At 36.0% G+C, this 6,688-nt stretch overlaps 1 long non-coding RNA gene across 1 annotated transcript; it reads right to left on the bottom strand.

Annotated features, from left to right (window-relative positions):
• Positions 1–799: 799 nt before the first annotated feature.
• LOC138369524 (uncharacterized) lies at positions 800–6,074 on the bottom strand. Its single transcript, XR_011229868.1, has 3 exons — positions 5,537–6,074; positions 3,481–3,574; positions 800–898 (listed from the first exon to the last, which is right to left on the bottom strand). It is a non-coding gene; the product is annotated as an uncharacterized lncRNA (long non-coding RNA).
• Positions 6,075–6,688: the final 614 nt, after the last annotated feature.

Genomic DNA, 6,688 nt, shown 5'->3' with positions numbered 1-6,688 from the left:
GGATAGTTTCTCAAATGACATTTACTGAAACTTGGCAAATTGATGCCATATATATTTATACTGTATTGCTAAATTAGATCTTTACTACTGCTACTAGAATATGTAGGAAAGGTAAATTCCTTAAAGAAATTTTTTCCATCTGAATTTGTAAAGTACTGAATGCTAATTTGAAAAGTAAAGCAAGATTGGCTTTAAATCTGAAATTAATTTGTTGAAATATTTTTCAGGTGAAAGTGATTATGATGCATGGACTGGCTTGGAGTGAGGCTCCTTTAATCTGCAAAAGTGGGCGAGTTTGAATTTGATGTTTTAGCTGTATCAATGACCTAATCTTAATTCTCTTATCTAGTCCATTTATAGGTGTGTAACCATGTCCTACTGTTACAACCCACAGGGGATGATGCAGTTTGTACTGATCCTACCCCATTTCATAAAAGGGGACCAGGCAGTCCTGCAGATTTCCCTGGCTTGGCTTTTTCAGAGCTTTGCTCTACTACCCATCTAATAGATGGACTAGATTTGCATAGGTTTAGGGACCCTTAACAATGGTTACATTAATTCTCACAGGGCTTGTTTGCATCTAAAACTTTAGTGTCTGGCATGCATTGTACAGTGCTTTCAGTAAAGCATATGTACAATGTGTTTGGCACTAAAGTGGTGGATGTAATGCACCCATTCCGGGAACAAGCTCTGCACTAAAATCGGAGGCTCAACAAGGCCTATCCCTTCCTATGTTAAAAGATAGGCTGTTAGGATTTTTTGGACTTATTATTAGGCATTGATGATAATAAAATTAGTGTCCCTGTTTAATGTTTATTTTTCTTTTACAGGTGATTGTCTCTGGAGTTGTCTTGGCCTTTTGGATCTTCTGTTCATCTAGGAGCATCTGTCCCACAACCTGAAACAGTTCATATAAATGTTTGTAACAGAATTTCATAATTGAAAGTAAAAAAAGTTACAACACAAATAACTGGTAACTGTACTTCATCTAATTGTAATATATAATTGAAGTTTAAATATGCCTTTTCTTTCAGACTATAGATTAGGAAGTCCAGAACAACATCCTAGAGTTTGAAGGTGGTGTTTGCTCGACATTCAGAATCGGGTGAGTGTGGTAGTAATGATAAATTAAAGATTTGCATTATATATTAAATAGTAAAGTTAAACAATGTAGCATTATGTCTGAAGTATCTTTCTCCACTTAAATGTACTAAAGAAACTTAACTTGAATAGCCATATCTACCTTTTTAATTGCTTGATTAGCATTAATAAAATTTAAAATTTTAGCCAATTTTAAAGGAACACTACCATTGTGAATTTGCAAAGAAACTAGAGTAAAAAGCTGTTTATAAGCTAATTTGGTTAAATGTTTCAGGTACTTTGCTAGATTACAATGGTATCAAAGCAGCGAGTGGCTGTTCTACTCTGCACATCTATGAAGCTGGTATGTTGAATTACATGTTTTAGCTATATAAATTGTATTACCAATATGGGGATGCAGGGGTGGGGGAATGCCAACTTTAAATTATAATTGAAAATAAGATTTCAGTATGCTACTTTTTAAATTGTTACCAAATTGTTACTAAAAGGGCTTTTTTCTAGAATCAATAAATGAAAGATGGGGTGGGGGAAGTAGGTAAATAGTGTATTTTGAAAAAGGCAAATATTTAAGTTTAAACATTGCTGTGGGGAAAAATTTTATTAACCATATTAAATGTTTCATTGACAGGTTGTGGAGGGTGCTTCCAACATAACTTCAGGAACAGTGTACAGAACAATTGGTGGAACTTGTATGCTACAGAAAGTAGCACAGGGGCTGGCCAGCTGAGCAGACAGCACACTGGAGATGTGATCCTGTGGTCCCAGGTTGAATCCTGGCAAGAAATGGTGGGCTGAGTTTTTCACCCTATGCCCCTGTGAGTTAGTCAGCTGTAATGGGCTGCTTTGTGGGGGGACTAAAGGCCTGAAATTGCCAAGATACTTTTGCCCTCTATCATTCTGACAGTTAAGAGTACTGCTATAATTAGTTTAATAAGTAGTATTTAAATAGTGAAGGGGCCTGGGAATGGGGGATAAAAACTGTAGTTCTAGGCCTTGATAAGTGGGTACAATAAAAGTTTAGTCCTTGCAGGAATTGTTTTGAATAGCAAAGAAAATTTAAAATGGTAATGTTACACTTTATTCAATTTAAGAATTGAGGGTATTTAGAATGTTTATTTAAATGGTAATTGGTTTGCTTAACTTTGTTCAGTTACTTGGTTCTAAAATAATTGGCTAAAAGTTTTTCCATCTATAAATTGCACACAATAGTGTGATGCATCAAATGACCAAATCCACAAGGGCTGTGATGAGGGTTCAAATGTCCCATGACATTTAAAAAAAATTGCAACAGGGAGGTAAATTGACCTCATGGATTTGTTCATAATTAAAAGTTAAAAAAAAAAAATAATGGTACAAGAGACAAATTAAATATTGACTAGTAACTGTACTTCATATTTTTTTAATGTAACTAGTTTAAATAGGCTTTTTCTTTCAGAATAAGAATTGGGAAGTCCAGCTGTTCATCCTAGAGTTTGAAGGTGTTGATTGCTTGACATTCAGAATGGGGTTAGTGTTGGTGAATATTTTAAATAGAAAAATAAGTAAGGCATCAGTGGTTGCATGTAGATAATGTAAAGTAAAAATTCTTTCTGTACTTTAAAGTACTTGTTAAACTTAAATAGTTTGAGTAGCCATATCTAAGTCTTGTGCTTGATAAGCATTAGTGAGAATAAAATGTTAAGGCACATTAGCCATTTGAGTTTGCAAAGCAACTTTTAATACAAAATTTATAAGCTAATTTGGTTAAATGTTTCAGGTGGTAATGGAGATTATGATATCAAGGAATTGACTGGCTTAAGAAGTGTAGCTGTTCTACTCTGCACATCCAATAAACTGGTATGTTGAATTAAATGTTTTAGCTATATCAAATAATTAACGCTTTCTTTTTTTATCTAGTCCATTTATAGATGTGTACCAAAGTCCTACTGTTACCACCTGCAGGGATTGATGCAGTTTGTACTGATCCTACCCCATTTCATAGAAGGGGACCAGGCAGTCCTGCAGATTTCCCTGGCTTGGCTTTTTCAGAGCCCTGCTCTACTACCCATCCAATAGATGGACTAGAATTGCATAGGTGTAGGGACCCTTAACAATGTGCAAACATTGTTAATAACTACAGGGCTTGTTCACTGAAAGAGTGGATACATCCAGAGGTTTAGTGCCTGGAACATGATGTACATAGGCTTTACAAGAAGCCTATGTACATCATGTTGAGGGCACTAAACCAAAAGATGTGTTCCACTCTTTCAGCCAACAAGTCCTGCCTCAAAATGCAAATAAGGGGTAGGCCTTGCTGAGCCAATCTTAAAAGATTGGGACTTAGGGGTTTTGGTAGTAATTTGTTAGTGTTAATAAAATGAGTGTCCCTGTTTGATATACTTTATTTTTCTTTTACAGGTGGTTGTTGTCCTTGGTACTCTGGATGTTTTCCTGGCCTTTGAAGTTGTTTGGAGTCTTCAGTTGAAACCTCAACCTGAAACAAAATTGTCAACATTAGTTATATTGTATACTATTTAATAAATCTTTTAATGAAAATACTTTATATACTTTATCCTGATAGTAGCTATAATTTAATCATGCTGGAAATTAATATTACAAACAATATATAAAAAAAACTTGCTATAAAACTATAATAAACAAAGGTATAATACAATATAAAGCTAATATAAACTTATTATAGCTTTGTTAATTATATAAACTTGAGTATATATTATAACTTAGTTATATATACTTATATTATAACTTTATATAATTAAACTTATAAACTTATGTTAAAGGTAAAATATATAAAGCTAATAAAAACTTAAGTTATATATAAAAAGGTAATATTATAAGTGAAAACTAATTTTGACAACTTAAAAGCTTTGCATACCAAACTACTCATTTTTATAGTTATCAGGTTAAACTGCAAAAGATAAATTTTAGCCATTATTTTAATAGTTAATTTAATCTAACAAATTTCACTTTTAAAACATGTATAGACTAAAGTTAAAGCTATGGAACATTGATGTAAATTTTTACATCATTTCCACTAATCAATGATAAGATTAAACTAAATTAGCTAAAAAAATTTTCCCACAAGTGTCACAACTTGATAGGAAACATGAAAGTGTTTCCTAACAATATTGTCTAATGGTACCAAACCCTTCAATTTTCTAAGAAGAAAAGAAACAAAACCATTAGACATGTCCAATCTGTTAATATAATGATGCACTGAAGTGTCCTACCAAATATTAGTAATGAACACTAAATTATTCACACCAGACATCCCATTACTATAAAAGTTATCTTCAGCAGTTTGAAACAATTTCAAGATAGTGTATATATAAACTATCTGCCTATAACAAGCACCATAAATGGGAAGAGCCTTACAAACTAACATTCAAAAAAACTTCAAATACCTGGAATTCAATCCAAGCTATTAAATGAATTGACAGTCAAACTTACTGCCACTTAAACTCGCTAGATAGATTTCAAATGTTACTCAAATTTTTGAAACTGCCAAGCAAAAAACTTTCAAATTACTTTGACCTCACATCTGCAAGGTCCTGAAGGGAAGAAACATTAATATTCTTGTAAAATCAACAAAACATTGGTTTGTTAAAAACAAACCTGTTCACAATTTTTTTCTGATAACCAGCTATTCAAACACACACACACTGTGTTTGATAAAGCACCATATCAAAGGCTAGGAGTGAAATAAGAAGCACATGGAATAAAGGATAAAAAGATTGCTTAATTAAAACAAATAAATTAAAGCTTCCTCTGAAACAGATTTGACTGGAAAATACGGCATGAAGCGTACCACAAGGGTCTAAACCTTATATACCTCAATGACAAATCAAATTATTACAAACCACATCAATTTTTGCAGATGACACCAAGATTTATGGTATAGGGAACATGAAAAAATGATATCGAGCCCTTACAAAGATCTACGGGAACTCTAAAAATGGTTACAAGACTGGCAAATTCTTATTATTATATACAGTATTTAACATTGCAAAACCTTACAGGTGAGCCAGAACAATCCATATCACAACTACCACATTAAAATGAAGAAGAACAATGAAATAAAGGACCTTTGAGCTAGATTCCGTCATTAACCAAAAGTTACTCCAGTAAAAAACAAAAAACCCTAGAATTAATCAAGCTACCTTTTGACTTTAACGAAAAGAAGGTAATTATTCTAATGTCCAAACATTTATACACAACATATCTATAATCACTTAGATAATTGAAGCCAAGCATGGAGACCCCCCCCCTTCTTTACAAAAACACATCTACTTTCAAACAACTTCAACACTGGCCAACAAAAATATTTCTAAAACTAAGTCAACTAATAACAGGAACAACCGAGAGCCACGACAAACACTCCAACTCTCTCCTACACCAAACTCTTATGCTATTAATGATCCAAATTATTTTGATATACTTCCTACAGACGAGTCCAGAGATAGGACGATCTGGCGAGTAAACTGAAGCACGATACAGGTGTCAACAGACATCAGTCAGCCCACTTGTCACCACAGAGGATAAACTAATAACATTATAACCTGCAATTTTGTATGACTCCTTGTGGCCATTTAAATCAATAAAACCCAGGGTTGTGGCAATGTTTTAGCATAAGGTAAGGCATACAGGAATGCCTGGTAATGTCTAGTCCTTGTATGTGCTTTAGGCAACCAAACTGAATAACAACATTGCTCGTGTTAGACTATTTTATCCGAGTTTCTTATTCGGTACAACCTTTTAAACCCAAATAGGAATGCGCTTTAAAGATCCATTTATTTGGAGATTCTACTTACCACAATCTAAATTACCGGTCTCTGAAAGTACTATGAGATAAGTTTAACTAGATGAGTGTTTGCCTATCCACACCCACATGAGGAATGTGACAACACTGAATAAAGAAAGGGGCTTTGAGCATTCAGCATGCAACAATTTGACATGACATAACCAATATAGCCAGGTCATACCTACCCCTCCTACATACCCCCTAACTCCTTTCCCCAATCCCATCACTCCTGCCCTCCCTTCTACGCCCCTCACTCCTACCCTCCCTCCTGCCCCCTCAATCCTCCCTCCTACCCCCTCAATATGCCCCTCCTACCCCCATCACTTTTGCCCTTTCTCCTACCCCCCTCACTCCTCCCCCCTACCCCCTACCTCTCTCCTACCACCTCCCTCCTCACTCCTCACCTCCTGCCCCCTCACTCTTACCCCATCAATCCAGCCCTCCCTTCTACCCCCTCACTCCAGCCCTCCCTCCAATCCCTTCACTCCTGCCCTTGCTCCTCCCCCTTCCTCCTACCCCCTCACTTCCTCCTGCCCCCTCCCTCCTACCCTCTCATTCCTCCCTCCTACCCCCTCCCTCCTTTCCCCTCCATCCTGCCCCTCCCTCCTACTCCCTCACTCTTCAATACCCCCTCATTCCTCCTCCCATTCACTCGTACCCCCCCCTCACTACTACCCCCTTACTATTCCTCCCCCCTAACTCCTCCTCCCCTTTCACTATTCCTCCCTACCCTCACTCCTCTTCACCCTCATTCCCCCTTCCCTCCTCACTCCCCCTTCCCTCCTCACT

The sequence above is a fragment of the Procambarus clarkii genome, chromosome 28, assembly GCF_040958095.1.
Source record: "Procambarus clarkii isolate CNS0578487 chromosome 28, FALCON_Pclarkii_2.0, whole genome shotgun sequence".
NCBI lineage: Eukaryota > Metazoa > Arthropoda > Malacostraca > Decapoda > Cambaridae > Procambarus > Procambarus clarkii.
Note: the sequence above shows the minus strand (reverse complement) of the source record. Positions and strands in the feature narration are given on the sequence as shown.